Consider the following 15,149-nt stretch of genomic DNA (forward strand, 5'->3'; position numbering starts at 1 on the left):
GGTTATGATTTCGGCTTAGATATTAAACGTAAGTGGCAAATCATGTGTAAAATGTGTTTATTGGTAGAACCCGTGGCATGTTGTACATTGGATGCAACACAAATACGCAGTGGGTACAACCCGTGGCTCGTTGGTCTAGGGGTATGATTTTCGCGTAGGGTGCGGGAGGTCCCGGGTTCAAATCCCGGACGGCCCGGACTTTTCTTAATTCGAGCACATTTATTACTACAATGTTGTACATTGGATGCAACACAAACACGCACTGGGTAGAACATGTGGTTAGTTGGTCTAGGGGTATGATTCCCGCTATGGGTGAAGAGGTCCCGGGTTCAAATCCTGGACGAGCGCGGGCATTTCTTTTAATTTGAGCGCATATTATTTATTACATGGGGGTACAGCGTTTCAGAAGCTGTCCCTCAAACCGAAAGTAGACTTAGTATAGTTGCATAGTTTATTGGAGTGAAGTAATATTAACTATTTGTGTGTAAGTGAATCGGGCCCGATGTATGGACAGGTATTGGGCACTGGTTGCGCCGTGGGTTACAGATTAGTGTAGTTTATTGGGTATAAGAATAATCGTTGTTTATACCCATTATTGTTCAATAAGTATAATTATTGTTATGCTATATATAATTTAATTATCAAGAAGCGATAAGAGCCTCCGTGGCGCAATTGGCTTGTGCGTTCGGCTGTTAACCGAAAGGTTGGTGGTTCGAGCCAACCCGGGGGCGTAAAGTAGTTATTATTTATACTCTGAAATATTCAATGCATATTGTTTATACCAAATAGTATTTGATGATTATATTATTTATCATATATGTAGTTTACACGAGCCCAGACATATCTTTAAATTCGAGCACATATTATTTACTACAGTATTGTATATTGAATCGAGAACATATTATTTACAACATTGTTGTACATTGGTTCCAACACAAACACGCAGTGGGCAGTCTAGGGGTATGATTCCCACTTTGGGTGCTGGATGTATCGGGAAAAATACCGGACGAGCCCCGACATATCTTTAAATTTGAGCACATATTATTTACTACAGTATTGTATATTGGATCGAAAACATATTAGTTACAACATTGGATGCAACACAAATACGCAGTGGTACAACCCGTGGCTCGTTGGTCTAGGGGTATGATTACCGCTTAGGGTGCGGGAGGTCCCGGGTTCAAATCCCGGACGAGCCCGGACATTTCTTTAAATTCGAGTGCCTATTGTTCACTACAATGTTGTACATTGGATACAACACAAACACGCATTGAAGGACAAGTGGTAAGTTGGTCTAGGGGTATGATTACCGCTTTGGGTGGGGGAGGTCCCGGGTTCAAATTCTGGACGAGCGCGGGCATTTCTTTTAATTCGAGCGCATATTATTTATTACATGGGGGTACAGCGTTTCAGAAGCTGTCCCTCAAACCAAAAGTAGACTTTGTATAGTTTGTATACTTTATAGGAGTGAAGTAAATGTTAACTATTTGTGTGTAAAGTGAATCGGGCCCGGTTGGGCCGTGCGTTACAGATTAGTGTAGTTTATTGGGTATAAGAATAATTGTTGTTTATACCCATTATTGTTCAATAAGTATAATTATTGTTTATGCTATATATAATTTAATTATCAAGATGCGGTTAGAGCCTCCGTGGCACAATTGGCTAGCGCGTTCGGCTGTTAACCGAAAGGTTGGTGGTTCGAGCCCACCCGGGGGCGTAAAGTGGTTATTATTTATATTCTGAACCCGTGGCATGTTGTACATTGGATGCAACACAAATACGCAGTGGGTACAACCCGTGGCTCGTTGGTCTAGGGGTATGATTCCCGCTTTGGGTGCGGGAGGTCCCGGGTTCAAATCCCGGACGAGCCCGGACATTTCTCTAAATTCGAGTGCCTATTGTTCACTACAATGTTGTACATTGGATCCAACACAAACACGCAGTGGGCAGTCTAGGGGTATGATTCCCACTTTGGGTGCGGGCGGAGGTATCGGGATAAATACCGGACGAGCCCCGGACATATCTTATAGTGCATATTATAGAGCATATTATTTATTACATGGGGGTACAGCGTTTCAGAAGCTGTCCCTCAAACCGAAAGTAGACTTTGTTCAGTTTGTATACTTTATAGGAGTGAAGTAAATGTTAACTATTTGTGTGTAAAGTGAATCGGGCCCGGTTGGGCCGTGCGTTACAGATTAGTGTAGTTTATTGGGTATAAGAATAATCGTTGTTTATACCCATTATTGTTCAATAAGTATAATTATTGATATGCTATATATAATTTAATTATCAAGAAGCGGTTAGAGCTTCCGTGGCACAATTGGCTAGCGCGTTTGGCTGTTAAACGAAAGGTTGGTGGTTCAAGCCCACCCGGGTCGTAAAGTAGTTATTATTTATATTCTGAACCCGTGGCATGTTGTACATTGGATGCAACACAAATACGCAGTCGGTACAACCCGTGGCTCGTTGGTCTAGGGGTATGATTCCCGCTTTGGGAGCCCCGGACATATCTTTAAATTCGAGCACATATTATTTACTACAGTATTGTATATTGGATCGAAAACATATTTTTACAACAATGTTGTACATTAGTTCCAACACAAACACGCACTGAATAAAACTCGTGGCTTGTTGGTCTACGGTTATGATTTCGGCTTAGATATTAAACGTAAGCGGCAAATCATGTGTAAAATGTGTTTATTGAGTAGAATCCATGGCATGTTGTACATTGGTTGGTCTAGGGGTATGATTTCCGCTTTGGGTGCGGGAGGTCCCGGGTTCAAATCCCGGACGAGCCCGGACTTTTCTTTAAATTCGAGCACATATTATTTACTACAATGTTGTACATTGGATGCAACACAAACACGCACTGGGTAGAACATGTGGTTAGTTGATCTAGGTGTATGATTCCCGCTTTAGGTGGGGGAGGTCTCGGGTTCAAATCCTGGACGAGCGCGGGCATTTCTTTTAATTCGAGCGCATATTATTTATTACATGGGGGTACAGCGTTTCAGAAGCTGTCCCTTAAACCGAAAGTAAACTTTGTATAGTTTGTATACTTTATAGGAGTGAAGTAAATGTTAACTATTTGTGTAAAAAGTGAATATTCAATAAAAATTGTTTATATCTAATAGTATTTCATGATTTTATTGTTTATCATATATATAGTTTATCCCTAGTTTTATCAGCAATATGACAAGGGCCTATTGTAATTATTGTTAGTGTTATATATAATTTACTCATATTATTATCAACAGCACAACAAGAGCCTCCGTGGCGCAATTGGCTAGCGCGTTCGGCTGCTAACCGAAATAGTATTTCATAATTTTATTGTTTATCATATGTATAGTTTACTTATTAGGCTTTAACAGAAAGGTTGGTGGATTGAACCCACCCGGGGGCGTACAATAATTGTTATTCATACCCATTATTGTTCAATAATTATAATTATTGTTTATGCTATATATAATTTACTCCTACTATTATCAACAGTGCGATAAGAGCCTCCGTGGCGCAATTAGCTAGCGCGATCGGCTAATAAGAGAAAGGTTCGTGGTTCGACGCCACCCGGGGGCGTAAAGCAGTTATTGTTTATACTCTGGAATATTCAATGCATATTGTATATACTCAATAGTATTTGATGATTATATTATTCATTTCTTTAAATTCGAGTACATATTATTTACTACAGTATTGTATATTGGATCGAGAACATATTATTTACAACAATGTTGTACATTGGTTCCAACACAAACATGCACTGGATAATACCCGTTGCTTGTTGGTCTAGGGTTATGATTTCGGCTTAGATATTAAACGTAAGCGGCTAATTATGTGTAAAATGTGTTTATTGAGTAGAACCCGTGGCATGTTGTACATTGGATGGAACACAAATACGCAGTGGGTACAACCCGTGGCTCGTTGGTCTAGGGTATGATTCCCGCTTTGGGTGCGGGAGGTCCCGGGTTCATTCCCGTACGAGCCCGGACTTTTCTTTAAATTCGAGCATATAATATTTACTACAATGTTGTACATTGGATGCAACACAAACACGCACTGGGTAGAACATGCGGTTAGTTGGTCTAGGGGTATGATTCCCGCTTTAGGTGGGGGAGGTCCCGGGTTCAAATCCTGGACGAGCGCGGGCATTTCTTTTAATTTGAGCGCATATTATTTATTACATGGGGGTACAGCGTTTCAGAAGCTGTCCCTCAAACCGAAAGTAGACTTTGTATAGTTTGTATACTTTATAGGAGTAAAGTAAATGTTAACTATTTGTCTGTAAAGTGAATCGGGCCCGGTTGGGCCGTGCGTTACAGATTAGTGTAGTTTATTAGGTATAAGAATAATTGTTGTTTATACCCATTATTGTTCAATAAGTATAATTATTGTTTATGCTATATATAATTTAATTATCAAGAAGCGGTTAGAGCCTCCGTGGCACAGTTGGCTAGCGCGTTCGGCTGTTAACCGAAAGGTTGGTGGTTAGAGCCCACCCGGGTCGTAAAGTAGTTATTATTTATATTCTGAACCCGTGGCATGTTGTACATTGGATGCAACACAAATACGCAGTCGGTACAACCCGTGGCTCGTTGGTCTAGGGGTATAATTCCCGCTTTGGGTGCGGGAGGTCCCGGGTTCAAATCCCGGACGAGCCCGGAAATTTCTTTAAATTCGAGTGCCTATTGTTCACTACAATGTTGTACATTGGATCCAACACAAACACGCAGTGGGCAGTCTATGGCTATGATTCCCACTTTGGGTGCGGGAGGTATCGGGATAAATACCGGACGAGCCCCGGACATATCTTTAAATTCGAGCACATATTATTTACTACAGTATTGTATATTGGATCGAAAACATATTATTTACAACAATGTTGTACATTAGTTCCAACACAAACACGCACTGAATAAAACTCGTGGCTTGTTGGTCTAGGGTTATGATTTCGGCTTAGATATTAAACGTAAGCGGCAAATCATGTGTAAAATGTGTTTATTGAGTAGAATCCATGGCATGTTGTACATTGGATGGAACACAAATACGCAGTGGGTACAACCCGTGGCTCGTTGGTCTAGGGGTATGATTCCCGCTTTGGGTGCGGGAGGTCCCGGGTTCAAATCCCGGACGAGCCCGGATATTTCTTTAAATTCGAGTGCCTATTATTCACTACAATGTTGTACATTGAATCCAACACAAACACGCAGTGGGCAGTCTTAGGGGTATGATTCCCACTTTGGGTGCGGGAGGTATCGGTATAAATACCGGACGAGCCCCGGACATATCTTTAAATTCGAGCACATATTATTTACTATCTATAACTTTAAATTCGAGCACATAGTATTGTATATTGGATCGAAAACATATTAGTTACAACATTGGATGCAACACAAATACGCAGTGGGTACAACCCGTGGCTCGTTGGTCTAGGGGTATGATTACCGCTTAGGGTGCGGAAGGTCCCGGGTTCAAATCCCGGACGAGCCCGGACTTTTCTTTAAATTCGAGCACATATTATTCATCACAAAGTTGTACATTGGATGCAACACAAACACGCATTGGGTAGAACATGTGGTAAGTTGGTCTAGGGGTGTGATTACCGCGTTGGGTGGGGGAGGTCCAGGGTTCAAATCCTGGACGAGCGCGGGCATTTCTTTTAATTCGAGCGCATATTATTTATAACATGGGGGTACAGCGTTTCAGAAGCTGTCCCTCAAACCAAAAGTAGACTTTGTATAGTTTGTATACTTTATAGGAGTAAAGTAAATGTTAACTATTTGTGTGTAAAGTGAATCGGGCCCGATGTATGGACAGGTATTGGGCACTGGTTGCGCCGTGCGTTACAGATTAGTGTAGTTTATTGGGTGTAAGAATAATCGGTGTTTATACCCATTATTGTTCAATAAGTATAATTATTGTTTATGCTATATATAATTTAATTATCAAGAAGCGATTAGAGCCTCCGTGGCACAATTGGCCAGCGCGTTCGGCTGTTAACCGAAAGGTTGGTGGTTCGAGCCCACCCGGGGGCGTAAAGTAGTTATTATTTATATTCTGAAATATTCAATGCATATTGTTTGTTCCCAATAGTATTTGATGATTATATTATTTATCATATATGTAGTTTACACGAGCCCGGACATTTCTTTAAATTCGTGCACATATTATTTACTACAGTATTGTATATTGGATCGAGAACATATTATTTACAACAATGTTGCTCACTGGTTCCAACACAAACATGCACTGGATAAAACCCGTGGCTTGTTGATCTAGGGTTATGATTTAGATATTTACTTAGATATTAAACGTAAGTGGCAAATCATGTGGAAAATGTGTTTATTGAGTAGAACCCGTGGCATGTTGTACATTGGATGCAACACAAATACGCAGTCGGTACAACCCGTGGCTCATTGGTCTAGGGGTATGATTCCGGCTTTGGAGGGGGAGGTCCCGGGTTCAAATCCTGGACGAGCGCGGGCATTTCTTTTAATTCGAGCGCATATTATTTATTACATGGGGGTACAGCGTTTCAGAAGCTGTCCCTCAAACCAAAAGTAGACTTTGTATAGTTTGTATACTTTATAGGAGTGAAGTAAATGTTAACTATTTGTGTATAAAGTGAATCGGGCCCGATGTATGGACAGATATCGGGCACTGGTTGGGCCGTGCGTTACAGATTAGTGTAGTTTATTGGGTATAAGAATAATCGTTGTTTATACCCATTATTGTTCAATAAGTATAATTATTGTTTATGCTATATATAATTTAATTATCAAGAAGCGGTTCGGCTGTTAACCGAAAGGTTGGTGGTTCGAGCCCACCCGGGGCGTGAAGTAATTATTATTTATATTCTGAAATATTCAATGCATATTGTTTATTCCCAAAAGAATTTGATGATTATATTATTTATCATATATGTAGTTTACACGAGCTCGGACATTTCTTTAAATTCGAGCACATATTATTTACTACAGTATTGTATAATATATTGGATCGAGAACATATTATTTACAACAATGTTGTTCATTGGTTCCAACACAAACATGCACTGGATAAAACCCGTGGCTTGTTGGTCTAGGGTTATGATTTCGGCTTAGATATTAAACGTAACTGGCAAATCATGTAGAAAATGTGTTTATTGAGTAGAACCCGTGGCATGTTGTACATTGGATGCAACACAAATACGCAGTCGGTACAAACCGTGGCTCATTGGTCTAGGGGTATGATTCCGGGTTCAAATCCCGGACGAACCCAGACATTTTTTTTAAATTCGAGTGCCTATTATTTACTACAATGTTGTACATTGGATCCAACACAAACACGCACTGGGTATAACCCGTGGCTCGTTGGTATAGAGGTTTATTGAGTAGACCGCGTGGCTCGCTGGTCTTGGGGTATGATTTTCGCTTAGGGTGCGAGAGGTCCCTTCAAATTCGAGCACATATTATTTACTACAATGTTGTACATTGGATGCAACACAAACACGCACTGGGTAGAACATGTGGTTAGTTGGTCTAGGGGTATGATTCCCGCTATGGGTGAAGAGGTCCCGGGTTCAAATCCTGGACGAGCGCGTGCATTTCTTTTAATTTGAGCGCATATTATTTATTACATGGGGGTACAGCGTTTCAGAAGCTGTCCCTCAAACCGAAAGTAGACTTAGTATAGTTTGCATAGTTTATTGGAGTGAAGTAAATATTAACTATTTGTGTGTAAAGTGAATCGGGCCCGATGTATGGACAGGTATTGGGCACTGGTTGCGCCGTGGGTTACAGATTAGTGTAGTTTATTGGGTATAAGAATAATCGTTGTTTATACCCATTATTGTTCAATAAGTATAATTATTGTTTATGCTATATATAATTTAATTATCAAGAAGCGATAAGAGCCTCCGTGGCGCAATTGGCTTGTGCGTTCGGCTGTTAACCGAAAGGTTGGTGGTTCGAGCCAACCCGGGGGCGTAAAGTAGTTATTATTTATACTCTGAAATATTCAATGCATATTGTTTATACCAAATAGTATTTGATGATTATATTATTTATCATATATGTAGTTTACACGAGCCCAGACATATCTTTAAATTCGAGCACATATTATTTACTACAGTATTGTATATTGAATCGAGAACATATTATTTACAACATTGTTGTACATTGGTTCCAACACAAACACGCAGTGGGCAGTCTAGGGGTATGATTCCCACTTTGGGTGCGGGATGTATCGGGAAAAATACCGGACGAGCCCCGGACATATCTTTAAATTTGAGCACATATTATTTACTACAGTATTGTATATTGGATCGAAAACATATTAGTTACAACATTGGATGCAACACAAATACGCAGTGGGTACAACCCGTGGCTCGTTGGTCTAGGGGTATGATTACCGCTTAGGGTGCGGGAGGTCCCGGGTTCAAATCCCGGACGAGCCCGGACATTTCTTTAAATTCGAGTGCCTATTGTTCACTACAATGTTGTACATTGGATACAATACAAACACGCATTGAAGGACAAGTGGTAAGTTGGTCTAGGGGTATGATTACCGCTTTGGGTGGGGGAGGTCCCGGGTTCAAATTCTGGACGAGCGCGGGCATTTCTTTTAATTCGAGCGCATATTATTTATTACATGGGGGTACAGCGTTTCAGAAGCTGTCCCTCAAACCAAAAGTAGACTTTGTATAGTTTGTATACTTTATAGGAGTGAAGTAAATGTTAACTATTTGTGTGTAAAGTGAATCGGGCCCGGTTGGGCCGTGCGTTACAGATTAGTGTAGTTTATTGGGTATAAGAATAATCGTTGTTTATACCCATTATTGTTCAATAAGTATAATTATTGTTTATGCTATATATAATTCAATTATCAAGATGCGGTTAGAGCCTCCGTGGCACAATTGGCTAGCGCGTTCGGCTGTTAACCGAAAGGTTGGTGGTTCGAGCCCACCCGGGGGCGTAAAGTGGTTATTATTTATATTCTGAACCGTGGCATGTTGTACATTGGATGCAACACAAATACGCAGTGGGTACAACCCGTGGCTCGTTGGTCTAGGGTATGATTCCCGCTTTGGGTGCGGGAGGTCCCGGGTTCAAATCCCGGACGAGCCCGGACATTTCTCTAAATTCGAGTGCCTATTGTTCACTACAATGTTGTGTATTTTGTATTGGATCCAACACAAACACGCAGTGGGCAGTCTAGGGGTATGATTCCCACTTTGGGTGCGGGCGGAGGTATCGGGATAAATACCGGACGAGCCCCGGACATATCTTATAGTGCATATTATAGAGCATATTATTTATTACATGGGGGTACAGCGTTTCAGAAGCTGTCCCTCAAACCAAAAGTAGACTTTGTTCAGTTTGTATACTTTATAGGAGTGAAGTAAATGTTAACTATTTGTGTGTAAAGTGAATCGGGCCCGGTTGGGCCGTGCGTTACAGATTAGTGTAGTTTATTGGGTATAAGAATAATCGTTGTTTATACCCATTATTGTTCAATAAGTATAATTATTGATATGCTATATATAATTTAATTATCAAGAAGCGGTTAGAGCTTCCGTGGCACAATTGGCTAGCGCGTTTGGCTGTTAAACGAAAGGTTGGTGGTTCGAGCCCACCCGGGTCGTAAAGTAGTTATTATTTATATTCTGAACCCGTGGCATGTTGTACATTGGATGCAACACAAATACGCAGTCGGTACAACCCGTGGCTCGTTGGTCTAGGGGTATGATTCCCGCTTTGGGAGCCCCGGACATATCTTTAAATTCGAGCACATATTATTTACTACAGTATTGTATATTGGATCGAAAACATATTATTTACAACAATGTTGTACATTAGTTCCAACACAAACACGCACTGAATAAAACTCGTGGCTTGTTGGTCTACGGTTATGATTTCGGCTTAGATATTAAACGTAAGCGGCAAATCATGTGTAAAATGTGTTTATTGAGTAGAATCCATGGCATGTTGTACATTGGTTGGTCTAGGGGTATGATTTCCGCTTTGGGTGCGGGAGGTCCCGGGTTCAAATCCCGGACGAGCCCGGACTTTTCTTTAAATTCGAGCACATATTATTTACTACAATGTTGTACATTGGATGCAACACAAACACGCACTGGGTAGAACATGTGGTTAGTTGATCTAGGTGTATGATTCCCGCTTTAGGTGGGGGAGGTCTCGGGTTCAAATCCTGGACGAGCGCGGGCATTTCTTTTAATTCGAGCGCATATTATTTATTACATGGGGGTACAGCGTTTCAGAAGCTGTCCCTTAAACCGAAAGTAAACTTTGTATAGTTTGTATACTTTATAGGAGTGAAGTAAATGTTAACTATTTGTGTAAAAAGTGAATATTCAATAAAAATTGTTTATATCTAATAGTATTTCATGATTTTATTGTTTATCATATATATAGTTTATCCCTAGTTTTATCAGCAATATGACAAGGGCCTATTGTAATTATTGTTAGTGTTATATATAATTTACTCATATTATTATCAACAGCACAACAAGAGCCTCCGTGGCGCAATTGGCTAGCGCGTTCGGCTGCTAACCGAAATAGTATTTCATAATTTTATTGTTTATCATATATATAGTTTACTTATTAGGCTTTAACAGAAAGGTTGGTGGATTGAACCCACCCGGGGGCGTACAATAATTGTTATTCATACCCATTATTGTTCAATAATTATAATTATTGTTTATGCTATATATAATTTACTCCTACTATTATCAACAGTGCGATAAGAGCCTCCGTGGCGCAATTAGCTAGCGCGATCGGCTAATAAGCGAAAGGTTCGTGGTTCGACGCCACCTGGGGGCGTAAAGCAGTTATTGTTTATACTCTGGAATATTCAATGCATATTGTATATACTCAATAGTATTTGATGATTATATTATTCATTTCTTTAAATTCGAGTACATATTATTTACTACAGTATTGTATATTGGATCGAGAACATATTATTTACAACAATGTTGTACATTGGTTCCAACACAAACATGCACTGGATAATACCCGTTGCTTGTTGGTCTAGGGTTATGATTTCGGCTTAGATATTAAACGTAAGCGGCTAATTATGTGTAAAATGTGTTTATTGAGTAGAACCCGTGGCATGTTGTACATTGGATGGAACACAAATACGCAGTGGGTACAACCCGTGGCTCGTTGGTCTAGGGGTGTGATTCCCGCTTTGGGTGCGGGAGGTCCCGGGTTCATTCCCGTACGAGCCCGGACTTTTCTTTAAATTCGAGCATATAATATTTACTACAATGTTGTACATTGGATGCAACACAAACACGCACTGGGTAGAACATGCGGTTAGTTGGTCTAGGGGTATGATTCCCGCTTTAGGTGGGGGAGGTCCCGGGTTCAAATCCTGGACGAGCGCGGGCATTTCTTTTAATTTGAGCGCATATTATTTATTACATGGGGGTACAGCGTTTCAGAAGCTGTCCCTCAAACCGAAAGTAGACTTTGTATAGTTTGTATACTTTATAGGAGTGAAGTAAATGTTAACTATTTGTCTGTAAAGTGAATCGGGCCCGGTTGGGCCGTGCGTTACAGATTAGTGTAGTTTATTAGGTATAAGAATAATTGTTGTTTATACCCATTATTGTTCAATAAGTATAATTATTGTTTATGCTATATATAATTTAATTATCAAGAAGCGGTTAGAGCCTCCGTGGCACAGTTGGCTAGCGCGTTCGGCTGTTAACCGAAAGGTTGGTGGTTAGAGCCCACCCGGGTCGTAAAGTAGTTATTATTTATATTCTGAACCCGTGGCATGTTGTACATTGGATGCAACACAAATACGCAGTCGGTACAACCCGTGGCTCGTTGGTCTAGGGGTATAATTCCCGCTTTGGTTGCGGGAGGTCCCGGGTTCAAATCCCGGACGAGCCCGGAAATTTCTTTAAATTCGAGTGCCTATTGTTCACTACAATGTTGTACATTGGATCCAACACAAACACGCAGTGGGCAGTCTATGGCTATGATTCCCACTTTGGGTGCGGGAGGTATCGGGATAAATACCGGACGAGCCCCGGACATATCTTTAAATTCGAGCACATATTATTTACTACAGTATTGTATATTGGATCGAAAACATATTATTTACAACAATGTTGTACATTAGTTCCAACACAAACACGCACTGAATAAAACTCGTGGCTTGTTGGTCTAGGGTTATGATTTCGGCTTAGATATTAAACGTAAGCGGCAAATCATGTGTAAAATGTGTTTATTGAGTAGAACCCGTGGCATGTTGTACATTGGATGCAACACAAATACGCAGTGGGTACAACCCGTGGCTCGTTGGTCTAGGGGTATGATTCCCGCTTTGGGTGCGGGAGGTCCCGGGTTCAAATCCCGGACGAGCCCGGATATTTCTTTAAATTCGAGTGCCTATTATTCACTACAATGTTGTACATTGAATCCAACACAAACACGCAGTGGGCAGTCTTAGGGGTATGATTCCCACTTTGGGTGCGGGAGGTATCGGTATAAATACCGGACGAGCCCCGGACAAATCTTTAAATTCGAGCACATATTATTTACTATCTATAACTTTAAATTCGAGCACATAGTATTGTATATTGGATCGAAAACATATTAGTTACAACATTGGATGCAACACAAGTACGCAGTGGGTACAACCCGTGGCTCGTTGGTCTAGGGGTATGATTACCGCTTAGGGTGCGGAAGGTCCCGGGTTCAAATCCCGGACGAGCCCGGACTTTTCTTTAAATTCGAGCACATATTATTCATCACAAAGTTGTACATTGGATGCAACACAAACACGCATTGGGTAGAACATGTGGTAAGTTGGTCTAGGGGTGTGATTACCGCGTTGGGTGGGGGAGGTCCAGGGTTCAAATCCTGGACGAGCGCGGGCATTTCTTTTAATTCGAGCGCATATTATTTATAACATGGGGGTACAGCGTTTCGGAAGCTGTCCCTCAAACCAAAAGTAGACTTTGTATAGTTTGTATACTTTATAGGAGTAAAGTAAATGTTAACTATTTGTGTGTAAAGTGAATCGGGCCCGATGTATGGACAGGTATTGGGCACTGGTTGCGCCGTGCGTTACAGATTAGTGTAGTTTATTGGGTGTAAGAATAATCGGTGTTTATACCCATTATTGTTCAATAAGTATAATTATTGTTTATGCTATATATAATTTAATTATCAAGAAGCGATTAGAGCCTCCGTGGCACAATTGGCCAGCGCGTTCGGCTGTTATCCGAAAGGTTGGTGGTTCGAGCCCACCCGGGGGCGTAAAGTAGTTATTATTTATATTCTGAAATATTCAATGCATATTGTTTGTTCCCAATAGTATTTGATGATTATATTATTTATCATATACGTAGTTTACACGAGCCCGGACATTTCTTTAAATTCGTGCACATATTATTTACTACAGTATTGTATATTGGATCGAGAACATATTATTTACAACAATGTTGCTCACTGGTTCCAACACAAACATGCACTGGATAAAACCCGTGGCTTGTTGATCTAGGGTTATGATTTAGATATTTACTTAGATATTAAACGTAAGTGGCAAATCATGTGGAAAATGTGTTTATTGAGTAGAACCCGTGGCATGTTGTACATTGGATGCAACACAAATACGCAGTCGGTACAACCCGTGGCTCATTGGTCTAGGGGTATGATTCCGGCTTTGGGTGCGGGAGGTCCCGCGTTCAAATCCTGGACGAGCGCGGGCATTTCTTTTAATTCGAGCGCATATTATTTATTACATGGGGTACAGCGTTTCAGAAGCTGTCCCTCAAACCAAAAGTAGACTTTGTATAGTTTGTATACTTTATAGGAGTGAAGTAAATGTTAACTATTTGTGTATAAAGTGAATCGGGCCCGATGTATGGACAGATATCGGGCACTGGTTGGGCCGTGCGTTACAGATTAGTGTAGTTTATTGGGTATAAGAATAATCGTTGTTTATACCCATTATTGTTCAATAAGTATAATTATTGTTTATGCTATATAAATTTAATTATCAAGAAGCGGTTCGGCTGTTAACCGAAAGGTTGGTGGTTCGAGCCCACCCGGGGGCGTGAAGTAATTATTATTTATATTCTGAAATATTCAATGCATATTGTTTATTCCCAAAAGAATTGATGATTATATTATTTATCATATATGTAGTTTACACGAGCTCGGACATTTCTTTAAATTCGAGCACATATTATTTACTACAGTATTGATAATATATTGGATCGAGAACATATTATTTACAACAATGTTGTTCATTGGTTCCAACACAAACATGCACTGGATAAAACCCGTGGCTTGTTGGTCTAGGGTTATGATTTCGGCTTAGATATTAAACGTAACTGGCAAATCATGTAGAAAATGTGTTTATTGAGTAGAACCCGTGGCATTTGTACATTGGATGCACACAAATACGCAGTCGGTACAAACCGTGGCTCATTGGTCTGGGGTATGATTTCCGCTTTGGGTGCGGAGGTCCCGGGTTCAAATCCCGGACGAACCCATACATTTTTTTAAATTCGAGTGCCTATTATTTACTACAATGTTTGTACATTGGATCCAACACAAACACGCACTGGGTATAACCCGTGGCTCGTTGGTATAGAGGTTTATTGAGTAGACCGCGTGGCTCGCTGGTCTTGGGGATGATTTTCGCTTAGGGTGCGAGAGGTCCCTTCAAATTCGAGCATATTATTTACTACAATGTTGTACATTGGATGCAACACAAACACGCACGGGTAGAATATGTCGCTCGTTGGTCTAGGGGTATGATTTCCGCTTGGGTGCGGGAGGTCCCGGGTTCAAATCCCGACGAGCCGGACATTTCTTCAATTCGAGTATCTATTATTTACTACAATGTTTTATATTGAATCATTGGTCTAGCGGTATGATTTCTGCTTAAGGTGCGGGATGTCCCAGGTTCAATCCTGGACGAGCCCGGACATTTATTTAACTCGAGTACATATTATTTACTACAATATTGTATATTGGATCGAATATATTATTTACTGCCATGTTGACATTATATCCTATTGTATTTCTTTAAATTCGAGCTCATATTATTTCCTACAATGTTTTGTACATTGGACGCAACATGGGTGTACAGATTAGTGTAGATATAAGTTCCATGTT

General features: G+C 40.6%; 15 non-coding genes across 15 annotated transcripts; all 15 read left to right on the top strand.

Annotated features, from left to right (window-relative positions):
- The first annotated feature begins 124 nt into the window (after positions 1-124).
- On the top strand, positions 125-196 carry Trnap-agg. Its single transcript has one exon. It is a non-coding gene; the product is annotated as a tRNA-Pro (tRNA).
- A 931-nt stretch (positions 197-1,127) lies between these two features.
- On the top strand, positions 1,128-1,199 carry Trnap-agg. The gene has a single exon. It is a non-coding gene; the product is annotated as a tRNA-Pro (tRNA).
- A 444-nt stretch (positions 1,200-1,643) lies between these two features.
- On the top strand, positions 1,644-1,717 carry Trnan-guu. Its single transcript has one exon. It is a non-coding gene; the product is annotated as a tRNA-Asn (tRNA).
- An 82-nt stretch (positions 1,718-1,799) lies between these two features.
- Trnap-ugg lies at positions 1,800-1,871 on the top strand. Its single transcript has one exon. It is a non-coding gene; the product is annotated as a tRNA-Pro (tRNA).
- A 2,718-nt stretch (positions 1,872-4,589) lies between these two features.
- Trnap-ugg lies at positions 4,590-4,661 on the top strand. The gene has a single exon. It is a non-coding gene; the product is annotated as a tRNA-Pro (tRNA).
- A 405-nt stretch (positions 4,662-5,066) lies between these two features.
- Trnap-ugg lies at positions 5,067-5,138 on the top strand. Its single transcript has one exon. It is a non-coding gene; the product is annotated as a tRNA-Pro (tRNA).
- A 280-nt stretch (positions 5,139-5,418) lies between these two features.
- On the top strand, positions 5,419-5,490 carry Trnap-agg. Its single transcript has one exon. It is a non-coding gene; the product is annotated as a tRNA-Pro (tRNA).
- A 471-nt stretch (positions 5,491-5,961) lies between these two features.
- On the top strand, positions 5,962-6,035 carry Trnan-guu. Its single transcript has one exon. It is a non-coding gene; the product is annotated as a tRNA-Asn (tRNA).
- A 2,330-nt stretch (positions 6,036-8,365) lies between these two features.
- Trnap-agg lies at positions 8,366-8,437 on the top strand. The gene has a single exon. It is a non-coding gene; the product is annotated as a tRNA-Pro (tRNA).
- A 444-nt stretch (positions 8,438-8,881) lies between these two features.
- Trnan-guu lies at positions 8,882-8,955 on the top strand. The gene has a single exon. It is a non-coding gene; the product is annotated as a tRNA-Asn (tRNA).
- Positions 8,956-9,036: 81 nt separating this feature from the next.
- Trnap-ugg lies at positions 9,037-9,107 on the top strand. The gene has a single exon. It is a non-coding gene; the product is annotated as a tRNA-Pro (tRNA).
- Positions 9,108-11,834: 2,727 nt separating this feature from the next.
- Trnap-ugg lies at positions 11,835-11,906 on the top strand. Its single transcript has one exon. It is a non-coding gene; the product is annotated as a tRNA-Pro (tRNA).
- A 405-nt stretch (positions 11,907-12,311) lies between these two features.
- On the top strand, positions 12,312-12,383 carry Trnap-ugg. Its single transcript has one exon. It is a non-coding gene; the product is annotated as a tRNA-Pro (tRNA).
- Positions 12,384-12,663: 280 nt separating this feature from the next.
- Trnap-agg lies at positions 12,664-12,735 on the top strand. Its single transcript has one exon. It is a non-coding gene; the product is annotated as a tRNA-Pro (tRNA).
- A 471-nt stretch (positions 12,736-13,206) lies between these two features.
- Trnan-guu lies at positions 13,207-13,280 on the top strand. Its single transcript has one exon. It is a non-coding gene; the product is annotated as a tRNA-Asn (tRNA).
- Positions 13,281-15,149: the final 1,869 nt, after the last annotated feature.

Source organism: Ctenocephalides felis, unplaced genomic scaffold (assembly GCF_003426905.1).
Source record: "Ctenocephalides felis isolate EL2017-DRISC unplaced genomic scaffold, ASM342690v1 CF-g0.4_SCAFFOLD_03428, whole genome shotgun sequence".
Taxonomy (NCBI): domain Eukaryota; kingdom Metazoa; phylum Arthropoda; class Insecta; order Siphonaptera; family Pulicidae; genus Ctenocephalides; species Ctenocephalides felis.